The sequence below is a fragment of the Dermochelys coriacea genome, chromosome 6 (genome assembly GCF_009764565.3).
Source record: "Dermochelys coriacea isolate rDerCor1 chromosome 6, rDerCor1.pri.v4, whole genome shotgun sequence".
NCBI classification, from domain to species: Eukaryota; Metazoa; Chordata; order Testudines; family Dermochelyidae; genus Dermochelys; species Dermochelys coriacea.
Genome location: NC_050073.1, coordinates 42,031,899 through 42,044,631, shown reverse-complemented (window position 1 = coordinate 42,044,631; position 12,733 = coordinate 42,031,899).

Below are 12,733 nucleotides of genomic sequence, written 5' to 3'. Positions count from 1 at the left end.
AAGAATTCCTCAGCATTATACAAGAGAATAAAGTGAAATTAGAACCATGCAAAGCAAATTAAAATTTTACAATCAAAATAGGACAATGTAAATTAAAGAGCACCATAATGGAAAGCATACAGGTTGAAATTTCAGATAGTACAAACAACACAGAAGCTACTGCTTTCAGCTAACACAAATGAATTCACAAACCTAGTGACAATAAACCTAGGACAAACGATTCATGCAATAGACACAAGCAAAACTAAAATATATGTATATCCAGAGCAGGCCATGCTCTGTGGTATCTGTGCAACAAAGGGCAAGTCTATAAGTCAATTTAACTTATGTCGACACACAACTACTGCAGTAATAAAAATTGATTTTTCATGGCCACATTATGCTCCTTCTGTTGGCGGTGTGCATCCTCACGAGGAGCACTTCCACCAATTTAATGGACAGCGTAGGGCAATGGGGAGCACTGACAGCCCGGAGCTCTGGACTACAGCCACCAGGGGTAGCCGGAAGAGTCAATGCAGTGTCTACACTAGCACTACATCGATTCTATCACTACGCCTCTCACAGATGTGGAGTTATTAGTTTGGTGTAGTGGGCAACTTAAAATCGGCAAGAGCAACGTTTTAGTGTAAACGCTTACAGAGTAAGATTGACGTAAGGTTTCTTACTTTGACCTAACTCTGTAGTAGTGTAGAGCAGGCCAAAGCTGCCTAAAGATTACCAAGATGTCCTTGAAGGCCTGAGGTGGTTTGAGACCTGGTGCACCTGGAAATAGGTAAAATAATTCAGTTGTTACAGCACCTGGTTCATAGATTAGCCATTGTATTAAGAGAAAAAAACGGGAGCAACACCACAAACATTAAAAGAGCGCATCATTGCTAAGTTACAAGAGGGATAAGCAGCATGGTAGCCATCAAAAAGCCAGGCAAGTTGTGCATTTGCACAGACCCAAGCAATTTAAACAAAGCACTAACAGAGCTCTACAGATGCCTACATTTGAAGAAGCAAATGCAAAAATATTCTCAGTACTTATTGCCAAAGACTGATATTGGCAAGTGCTACTGGATAAGGAAAGCAGGTACCTCACCACATGTTATACACTAGCAGAGAAACACAGATGGTTACCGATGCCATTTTGGCTCAGTCCTGCAGCAGAATACCAACGCCACTGCCAAGATGTACTAACACAACTTGTAGGGATCAGCATCATAGCTGATGACATTCTGACATGGACACAGAGACAGCATGGCAGGAGCTGTGGCAAATCACCACCACAACCTCACGTGTGTGCTAGAAGGAGCCAGGGAAGTAAGTCACAAATTAAACAAGATGGGATTGTGATTGTCTGCACACACAGGACATTTGCTGACCTCCCACGGGTTATGATCTGACGCTGAAAAAATAAAATAATACAGCACATATCCATACCTAAAGATATTAGATAAGTTCAGGGACTATTAGGATTCATGAACTGACAACATTTCTTCCAAGCCTATCTGATGTATTTGAATTTCTGAGCTGACTACTGGACAAAGATACAATATGGACATGATTGTGTGAACATGATGCAGCCATCTCCTGTGTTAAGGATCTGGTGATCAGCTATCCCATTCTGAAATACTACAATGTGAGGCAACCATTCAATACCATGCCACTGAGACAGAGCTTCGGGCATCACTTCCACAAAAAGGGGCAGTTGGTAGCTTATGTATCAAGGTCACCATCACCAATGAAGCCAATCAGCCTTTTCAGAATGTCTTGCAATAGAGTTTGCATGTAAAAAGTTTGACTAGTGTGTTCAAAACAGCAATTGTGTAGAAAGTGATCATAAACCACTAGAGAACATTTTTAAAGAGCCACTGCTAGCAGGCCCCAAAACATCTTCAGTACATGCTAATGAAACTGCAACATTACAACTTGTATACACCACAAGAAAGGAACTGAGATGTACATAGCTGACTTCTTACCCAGGGCAACCTTGCAACAGTTGAACAAGAATGAGATCCTCAGCTAGATAAAAAGCATCAGTCAAGCCAGTTAAGTACTAGTTGCAAGGCAAAGTCTGAAAAGAAACTAGTCAAACTATATAACAAATATTTACAAGTGGAGTTCAGCCATATCACACAATCACCCTATCAGAGGCAGTCAAATAGGAAAGCCAATCTCCAAACTAAAGAAAGCATATTGCAAGCCACTGCTGGAGAACCACTCGACAGGAGTCACTAGTAGTAGCTCCGTTCAATGCTTGATGTCAAGGTGCATGTGAATCTTGATGCCTATGGCTCCAGTTTTACTACAACCAGCCGAGGTGGAAGGAGTAACAGACAAAAGGAAAAGAGAAACACAAAGGCCAAAGCCCACAAGCTAAAGACCTTCCAAACTACAAACGGGAGACATTGTCTGAATCAAATTATTTCCTCAGGACAAATCATGCACTTGAAAGTAAGCTACATATACGGAACAGATAAAACCTTGTTCATAGAATGTAGAAATGGATGGGCATATATTTCACCAAAACTACAAATGAATTCACCAGCTATGGACAGAAGACAAATATAGAGATGGAAGATGGGGAAATGCACTGTCCACTGAGATTTAATCAGCAGGACGTGGAAGAAATAAAGGCTGGCAAATGACCAGCTGATAGCAGAACAGACTCTCAAAACACCACCAGAAGAACCCAGGGCAAGGGAGTCTCCTGTTATCACAAGAAAGACTTCCATATGATCTATCATCATATTACATGCAAGGTATACACAAGAGTTTATATAATAGTAAGGTATGGACGAACAACCCTCCCAAAACCAGAGATGCCAAGCAAATTAAGTTAGACACAATAAAACAAAGAACTGGTGTTAAATTACATATGTTATAGATTTTAAGGGAATACAACAAAATGTTAAGAATGTAAAAAGATTATGGTATTCATTTTTAATTTTGCTATCTCAAACAATTGTGACAAATGGACTTTATGATAGCTTCCCAGTATTATGGGGCACCCTATTAGGATTATGAATAGGATAATGTCTAGCAACTTGAATGACTCTACTTTCAGGAAGTGCTTGATGAGAGAGGAGAGTAAATGTAGAATTAGGAATAAAGCCTAAATATTGCACTATCTCATTAGGCATGCACGCTGAGCAGCTACCACTCTTATGGAGTCTGGAGGCATGGCATAATGGTGGGGTTGGAGCCCCATGTCATGCTGTGCCTTAGCCATAGATTTCCCATCCATCTGGATTAAGGCAAATACAATTTGCAGAAGATGAGGCAGACAACACTGGGAGAGAGAGATTCCTGACTGCTAATCCATACACAAATAGATGGACTCACATCTGGTTGCTCAGGATGAGGTTAGGACACACACAGAGAATCAGAGTGGCCAGTGCTAGGTCAGGGTGATAGAAAAGCAAGACAAAAGACATGGCTGTTAAGTAAAAGTTTGCAGCTGGAGTGCTGAACATGGGAGTCATTTTTCCAGGAAAACAGGACTCATATCAATAAGAGAAAGAGTAGGAACCCTCTGCCTCACTCTTTTCACTCCTGATGAGAGATCAACTCACTGAAGAAGCCATAATCTCTTGGGAATTTAAACAAACACATTACTGTTATTACTGAAGACTTTAAACCTTTGTAAACCTGAAGATTCACTGGTAGGTGCAATTCCTTTTTCGCCCTCCTCTAGTCCTTCCATAAACTGTAGGGTGTTTGTGGTTAGGAGTCCACATGTATTCTAATGGTTGAGTAACAGTACTGCAGTAAGATACAGTGATGAGGAATTTGGAAAGGAAGGCGGGTCTGAGGGCAAGTAAGGCACACGAGGATGACTCGACATTTGGATTCAGTTCCTTACTCTTCCATAAACTCCCTGTGTGACCTTGGCAAATCTATTTAAGTTCTCTGTGTCACAGAGGCCCATCTGTAAACTCAAGACAATACCTCCTTTTCCCTGGTCTGTCTTGTGTATCTAGATGGTAAACTGTTTGGAGGAAGGACAGTCTCTTACTATGTGTTTGAACAGCACATAGCCCACTGGGGCACTGATCTCAGTTAGGACCCACTGGCTTTCTTGTAATACAAAATAATAAAAAGCGTAATAGTAAAATTGCTACTGTCAGATGGCGTTTAAATAGGGCAGGATGGGGTGAGGGAATTGTAACCAAGCAAGAATGACATCAGATGAATTCTGTATTCTAGCTTTGATTTTAAAAGCTAAATAAAAAGATTTTCAAATGGTGATGGACTTTTACATGTAATTGCAATTTCTCTCTTTATGCAGAAATTCTTCATTGCTTAATCATTTCTTAATTTAAAAAGGCAATTAAAAATTCTTTTTATCCACTATTGTCTTAGGCTTTATAAGAGAAATCAGTTGATAGTGTGGCAGTAAAAGATTTATTGAAACAGAGCATGCTTTACAATGGTAGAAGCAGATGGTTTACAAAGTTACTGAATGAGAACTGATTATTGATTTGCTATCCTCCTAGCAACATCAGTGTCGAGTTATAATGTACTATATGACTTGTTACCAAGTAAATAGCCATTTTTATATTACTTTCTTTCTTGTAAATTGGCTACTAGTAGGGAAAGTAAAATATATGGCTGTCTAATATCTTGAAGCAGAATACAAATTGCACTGGGGAAACACTAGTGAAGCACCACAGAATATTTGCTGATGTTTATAATTTTGGCTCTGTCAAAAAACTCCAGATCAATAACTTCACAATTCTCCGAATACCTGGCAGAGTCAGTACCCTGTTGTTTCCTCAGGTACTTTCAACACATTTAATATTCTGCTAAAATAACTGTATATGTTCTGTTCCAAACAAAGCTCAGAAGAGATATTTTGTTTCAAGCAAAAGTGGAACGTAGAGATGTTTAAGATTTAGAATGTTTATTGGCCAATTTATTCTTTTAAGGTTAAAAAAAAAAGGAAAAAAGGTTGATCTCCTAGAAATTTAAGAAGCTTAACTACAGAGGAAGGGTAGAGAGGACATGGTATTCTAATACAAAGGGCTAGAGGTGCCTAACTGCCACTTTAGGCAACTAAATTTCAGAATCAGGCACCACTGTTACTCATATACCTCAGCTCAGCTGTTGTTGAATTCTATAGACCAGTGGTTCTCAACCTATTTACCACTGTGGGCTGCATATGCAGCTCTCTCTGTGTTATGTGGGCCACATCCACACAATATATATACTACCTGTATGACCCTGAGGATGTCACATGGGCCATAGTAGTGTGGTGATTTGGCTACAAGTGGCCCATGGGCCACAGCTCGAGACCCACCTCTGTAGACTCACACATGGTAGGTCTACACTGCAGTTAGACAAGCCATGGCTGGCCCATGCCAACTGACTCAGGATCACGGGGATCAAGCTAAGGAGCTTTTTAAGATGTTCAGGCTCAGGCTACAGCCCAAGCTCTGGGACTCTCCCACCTTGCAAGATTCTAGAGCCTAGGCTGCAGCCCAAGCCTGAATGTCTACACCACAGTTGAATAGCCCCTTAGCCCGACCCAGCTACAGATTTTTAATCGAAGTGTAGACAGAAGTGCCTGAGTGTTTACACTCCAGGCACCGGTGTTTCAGCCTCTGAGCATGTGCACTACTGCTTTCCTCTAGACATCTAAGTCCTAGTGCAATTCAGAAGCCGGGGAAGTCAGGTGTTCCTCTGCCCAATTTGCTGCAGGGCCCAATCCAGCAGGCAGGCTCTGAGCATACCTAATGCCACACAACATCCGGGAGGCAGAGGGAAGATAAACTCCCTTATAACTTTTAGCCCAGTGTTTAGTGTACTCTCACCTGGGATGAGGTGACCCCCCATTTCAAGTCACCCCTTGTCCTGAGGGGGAAAGAGAGATTTGAGCAGGAATCTGTCGCCTCTTAGATGATTGCCCTAAATCACTGGGCTATGAGGTATTTTGATGTGGGGCTCCTTCAGACTCTCCTGTTGAAGCTACTGTACTGTGAATAAGCAATTAGAGAGCCATATTAAAAGACACATTGTTCACTTGCGTCCAGTCTATCAAGAGATCCAGATTGCTCTGAATCAGCAACCTATTCTCGTCATTATTTATCACTCCCCTAATTTGTGTGTCATCTGCAAATTTTATCAGTGTTGATTTTGTGTTTTAGCCCATGGAACATTTTTTGCTAAAATATAGGGCCAGATCATCAGCTAGTATACAATGACATGGCTACATGGACATCAGTGGAACTATATAATCAATTTCTAAACATAATAGATAATTTCCTACCTCAAAAATTTTTTGCAGACAACATGGGGGTATTCTATCTTAAGTCTTGTCCTAACAGATAAAGAGGAGCTAATCACAGAAAAAAAATAGGGATAAGTGATCATGACGTGATCATATTTACAATATTCAAGCAGAACAAAATCCAGATCAGTAATTATATATATATATATATATATATATATATATATATATACACATACATACACATACACACACACAGGTTCTTTAATAGTACCCATTTCACAAAGTTGAAAACAATTATGAGTCCAATCAGCTGGGGAAAAAAATTAGGCATAAAAATGTGAATGATCATTAAAGTCAAAAAGGCTCTCTTTAAAAATTGGAAGTTAAATCCTAGTGAGGAAAATAGAAAGTAGCACAAACTCCAGCAAATGAAGTGCCAAAGTGTAAGAAGGCAAGCCAAGAATATTTGAAGACACAAATACTAGCAGCAAAAATTTTAAGTGTATGGGAAGCAGAAAGCCTGCCAAACAGTCAGTAGGATTATTCAGATGCTAAAGGAGAATTCAAGACAGTCAGGGCCATTATTGAGAAGCTAACTGAATTATTTGCATTGGTCTTTAGTGGAAAGGATGTGGAAGAGATCCCCACAACTGAGCCATTCTTTTTAGATGACAAATCTGAAGAACTGTCCCAGATTGAGGTGTCAATGGAGGAGGTTTTGGAACAAATTGATGAATTAAACATTAATGAATTACCAGGATGGTATTCATCCCAGAATTCCGAAGGAACTCAGATATGAAATTGTAACCTGTTGCTGAAATCAGCCTCTATACTAGATGACTAGAGGGTAGCTAATGTAACATGGATTTAAAAAAAAAAAGATTCCAGAGGGGACCCTGGCAAGTATAGGCCGGTAAGCCGAACTTCTGAGCTATAGTAAAGAACAGAATTGTCAGACACATATACTTGATTTGTTGGGGAAGAGTCAACATGGCTTTTGTAATGGGACATCATACCTCACCAATCTATTAGAATTCTTTGAGAGTATCAACAAGCATGTAAACAAGTTTGATTCAGTGGATATATAGTGTACTTACACTTTCAGAAAGCCTATGAAAAAGTCACTCAAAGACTCTAAAAAGGAAGCAGCCTTGGCATCAAAAGAAGATCCTCTCATGGATCAGAAACTGGTTAAGAGATAGGAAATAAAGGGCAGAAAAATCTATGATCAGTTTTCACAGTGGAGAGAGGAAAGTAGCAGGGTTCCCCAAGGATCTATACTGGGACCAGTACTGTTCAACATATTAATAAATGATCTGGAAAAGGGGGTAAACAGTAAATTGGCAAAATTTGTAGGCAATATAAATTTACTCAAGATAGTTAAGTCCAAAGCTGAGTGTGAAGAGTTACGAAGGTATCTCACAAAACTGGCTGACTGGGCAAGAAAATGGCAGCTGAAATTCAATGTTAATAAGTGCAAGCAATGCACATTGGAAAACATAATCCCAGGTAAACATAGAAAATGATGGGATCTAAACTTGCTGTTACCACTCAAGACAGATCTTGGAATCATCATGGATAGCTCTCTGAAAACATCTGCTCAGTGTGCAGTGGTGGTCGAAAAAAGCTAATAGAACATTACCTATCCCTTTCCTAATATTACGCACTAAATAAATCCATAGTACACCTTGATCACATCATGCAGTTCTGGCTTCCGCTTCCCAAAAGGCATATTAGAATTGCGAAAGGTACAGAGAAGGGCAACAGAAATGATTAGGAATATTGAACAGCTTCTATATGAGGAGATATTAAAGAGACTGACTGCTCATCTTAGAAAAGAGAGTGAAAGGGGATACTATAGAGGTCTCTGAAGTCATCAATGCTATGGAGAAAGTGAATAAGGGAGTGTTTTTTACTTCTTCATGTAACACAAGAACTAGGGAGTCACCCAATGAAATTAATAGGCAGCAGGTTTAAAACAAACATAAGGAAGTACTTCACCCAATGCACAATTATTGCCAGGTGCTGTTGTGAAGACTAAAAGTATATGTGAGTTTAAAAAGGAATTGGATCTATCCTCCAGGAATTTACCTATCAATGGCTATTAGCCAAGATGGTCAAGGATACAACCCATCCTTTGGGTGTTCCCAAACCTCTGTCAGAAGTTGGGGCTGGATGACAGGGGATGGATCATTTGAAATTGCCATGTTCTGTTCACTCCCTCTGAAGCATCTGGCACTGGCCACTATCAGAAGACAGGAAACTGAACTAGATGGACCATTGGTCTGACCGAGTATGGCTGTTCTTATGTATTATACAAGAGGCCATCATAATTGTCCCATCTGGCCTTGGACTATATGAAACATCAGCAGGCCCATGTCACTCTAGTACCACTGTAACTAGAATTTATATTAACCATATTCACCGTGCTTTTTGCTGCTTTAGTTTCCCCAGGAGGGTATTCATGGAGTGCATGACAAAAGCATAGCTGGCTACTCATCTTATCCAGACTCTACACTGCTGACCCCAAACCACTGAATGGCTAAAATATGAGATGCCTAAGCCCCTCTTCCATTTTCCACGCTTTGATTTATACAGCTCTGCTTTGTCTCATGACTTTATATGTTGAACTTTTCCCACCCCGACCCTATCTTTTTTGTATCACTTGTGCATTCACTAATAATAGCTGACCCATAATGTGGGAGGAAGAGATGATGGTCCTCTGTTTGAGGCTATGGATTGGGATGCAAGAGAACTGAATTCAACTCCCATCTCTGCTGCAACCTTCCTTCATCCCCAGAGACAGTCTCCAAATCCTGGCTAGATATTTCACACTGATCTCCGAACTGCTTTTGTCTATTGAGACTCCTTTGAATGGCACAATCTAAGCAATGAGTAGCCACCCCTGAGTGAAAGGAACTGCTCTTCAGGATCTGGGGTGTTGCCATTCTGTGCTCTGAGTAGTCACTTCTATTTCCCCATGCCCACCTTTACCAGGCAGAAGCATAGCTAAATCCTCGGAAACTACACAAAGAAGATAAGCCTCAAGCAAATCTTGTTTAATTAAACCATTGACATTCTGTGGTAGGAATTCATCGATCACTGTTGATTGCCATCCGGGCTGTGACCTACAGTGTCAAGAGGTTAATGGTTTGTTCTTTTTAATATAGGCAATTCAAAGTATTAGCATGTCACTGAATGGTCTCTGGGGAGATAAGAAAAAAAACGTATTTGCAAAAGAGAAAAGGTTCTGCCTTCTCATGATGCTAATTTAGGATGAGGGCCCAATGTCTTTTGATCTTGTCGAGTAAAGGTATTGCATAATTTCTTCTCTAATTAAAAAAGTGGTGTGTTTTTAATTACTGTTGGCTCATAAAGGCCTGCTGACCTATACCTTACTCATATTAGTCTGAGTGCATACAAGATATTAGGGAATAATATACTTACTGATTAGGTAATAACAGAGCAGGGCAAATAAAAGATTTTATGGGGAATTTAAATAGCAGTGGATTAAAGTTCAGGAGGTTTGAGGATTTAAGAAAAAGATTTCATCTGGTCATAGAAGATAGTGGCCATTCAACTCTCCTGTGTGAGATATGCTGAGCCTTGACTAATACAAGCACGTTTTTGGTATATGAACTTTAACACTCTAATCTTTCTTTTAATCAAACACCGTCACAAACCCATTCTAAATTGCATCTATCCCTCTCCAAACTTGTTTTCCTTTCTCTGCTGATGGGCATCCTGGGGTGCTCCACTCACCGCTGGGCTGGTGGTTACTCCTGGTCTGACCCAGTATGGCTGTTCTTATGCGTTATACAGGAGGCCATCATAATTGTCCCATCTGGCCTTGGACTATATGAAACATCAATGAGCCCATGTCACTCCAGTACCACTGTTCCCCTTCCAACCCCTGAGGGAGTGGTAGCATGGGGCAGTGAGAGAGAAGACTGAGGGAAATTAGGGACAGTGGGCTTGGATACATTCAGCCTGCTGTCAAAGCTTCATAGTTGAACTGCCAGCTGTATAGATAGTCTCAGGCCATGCAGCTACCCTAAGCGTCTTCTCAGTTAGCCATGGAGGAACCCATGATCCCACAGGGACATCACGGATAAACTGCACAGCACTTCTCCTGATGTTACCTCCAAAAACACAATTGTATGTGAAAAGAGAGGACAAAAGTCAGACTATGACTCCAGAAAGGTCGGCAGCCACATAATTTGACCAAATCGGGGGAACTTCATCTGCAGCTAGAAAAACTGGTTGGACCATGAAACTACTCTGGGCTCCACAACAAACATGAAAGCTACTGGCCCAGGATTGGGTTGAATAGTATCTGACAATGTATTAATATCTGTATCTCACCTATTAGGTGGCTGTCCCCACCTGAGACGTGCAACTATTCTAATACAAAGCGTTTTTTGCTAAGGATTTTTAAAAAGCTATTCCATTATCTGGAATGTAGTTATAAAATTGTTTTAGGATGTAGAATAATATAACATGATATGGTTGTGATTATTGTAATTTAGGTTCTCTTAAACATACAGTTTAGATCTGGACACAACTGAGATACCAATAGCCCAGAGGTGCTCCTAAATATCTGTGAATTACCAAATCTGCTTGATAGATGATGAAGTCAGAGGTAGGTATTGGGTACCTGAACTAATTACTTCAGAAGGGCTGCCTGAGGCTGGATCAAGCCTGATCTGATTAGCATTCAAGGCCAGTGCTAGGAAATGATGAACTGAAACAAACAAGAGCAGCAGAGATGAAAGGAAAGCAGCCAGAGAGAAAGTACTTTCTCTCTCTCTCTCTCATGAATCCCCTTTCCGAACCACTTTATTTAAGGCAAAGGAGTTTAAAGCAAAGTGAGCTCACGAAAGCTTATGCTCGAATACATTTGTTAGTCTCTAAGGTGCCACAAGTACTCCTTTTCTTTTTACGGATACAGACTAACACGGCTGCTACTCTGAAACCTTTATTTAAAGTAACCGGCTTGCAGCATGTTCAGGAGATGGGTCTATAGTGACATTTATAGCTGTGCATATCAGACAAATAGGCTTGTGTTTTTATGTTAGCTAGGTAACCACGAAGCTGCCAGTCATGCCATGGACAAATCCTCATCTCCTTCCAGATCCTGACCCATCCTCTTGGGAATGAATGGAGGAGTTTGTAGTAGTTTTGACAAACTAAGGACTAAGAGCATAACCTGTTTGTGCTGTAGTTGTAGAAAGTTTAACGAAGAAGATTCAGAATGCCAATTCCTTGGCTGGTATCTATTAATATAATTCTGTTGAAGTCAATGGAGCTTCATATATGTATATGACTGACTATGTGGCACTAGACTTTGCTTGATGTTGCTATATATCAGAACTTTGTTGATAGAAACTTGGTGCTTTGTTGTTTCCTAAATATGGATGTGTAAAGCGTAGGGTCATTTGGTGAATCAGAATGTCGCTTTTTACATGACTAGCTATGATACTTTATGTAGCTCATGAAAAAAAATCCTGATTTCCTATGGGCAACAGGAGACCTATACTGCATACAAACTGAATATTATTAATTTATATTTTAAAAATAAAATAAAGATTTTCTGTGATTTGGGTCTAATTTAACATTTCTTTTTCTTAGTTTATTTGCTTAGTAGCTTTGCAAGAAGTCAGTGATTGAATTTATGTATATCTGATTTAACCAGAGTTATTCTTCATTTTGGATGTTCAGAATTAATTGGATTTAAAAATCAGATGTAAAAAGTGACTTCTGAGGGAAAAAATACCCCCAAGCATGAAGAGATTGCTAAATGTATTTTTTTTTTAAATTTCACCCCACTCCCCCCTAACTTTTCACTAAAATGGCAATGCTGATTTCGCACTATGATGTGAAAAAGGTACAATCTAAAAGGTTTGCTAGAATATATACATAGATGTGAAATCCACACAACAGCTATATTAAAAAAATAGAAAGGGACACATTTCCCCCTCACCACCCCCGAATCAGATCTGTGTCTTAACACCTACTCATAAAGGCCTGTCAATTGATCTGTGTAGGAGGGAAATCTGGGGCTCCATATGGATGCAAAGACTGGCTGGAGTGGATCCAGTCACAGGATCAGGGCCAATATTTGCAAATGTGAAATTTGGATAAGGATCTAGAATTGGATTCATATTTCTTCAAAGGTCAGGCAAAGTTAGAGTTGGTTCCAAATTTGGGCCTGTCTCTGCCTACAAACAGCATAAATGATGTTAATACACTGCTGGTGATTTCTGACCCATAATAAAATTGTAAAAAGTCCTGATTAGACTCCAGAGTAGCCATATTAAAAAACACCATACGTCAAAAGTCTACATTATATATTTACTGCTTTTCAAATTTGGTTTTAAAAGGGTTGGATATACAAGCCCAGAACTCTCTTCATGGCAAATAGTCCTCACAAGCACCAATACGGTAGGAAGCAAGGACCACACCCTGTCTCCAACAGACCTTTTGTTGAGAAACTTCATAAACAGCTTAAGC